The following is a 475-nucleotide window of genomic DNA, read 5'->3' as shown; positions in this document are numbered from 1 at the left end:
ATAATACAATCTTATTTTCATTACACTGTTTTTATTTAGTACTTATTTTGTGTCAGGCATTATTCCAGGTACTCTACTATGTTATTTCTAATCCTTTCAACACTTTCATTAAGTTTGTTCTTCTTGTTTCAGACATGTATTTATTGAAACTTCATGAAGTTAAGTTACTGTCCAAGGCACGAAAAAGTTCCTGAACTAGGGTTTAAAATAGGTTTATTTTAGCATCACTCTGCCTGACTTCAAATTATACTACAAAGTGACAGTAATCAAAACGGCATGGTATTGGCAGAAAAATAGACACACAGACCAGTGGAACAGAATCGAGAATCCAGAAGTAAATCCATACTTATATGGACAAATGATTTTCGACAAAAAAGCCAAAAACATAGAGTGGAGAAAAGAAAGCCTCTTCAATAAATGGTGCTGGGAAAACTGGAAAGCCACTTGCAAAAGAATGAAACTAGACTGTTGCCTG

This window comes from Pteropus alecto, unplaced genomic scaffold, assembly GCF_000325575.1.
Source record: "Pteropus alecto unplaced genomic scaffold, ASM32557v1 scaffold13, whole genome shotgun sequence".
Taxonomy (NCBI): Eukaryota; Metazoa; Chordata; class Mammalia; order Chiroptera; family Pteropodidae; genus Pteropus; species Pteropus alecto.
Note: the sequence above shows the minus strand (reverse complement) of the source record.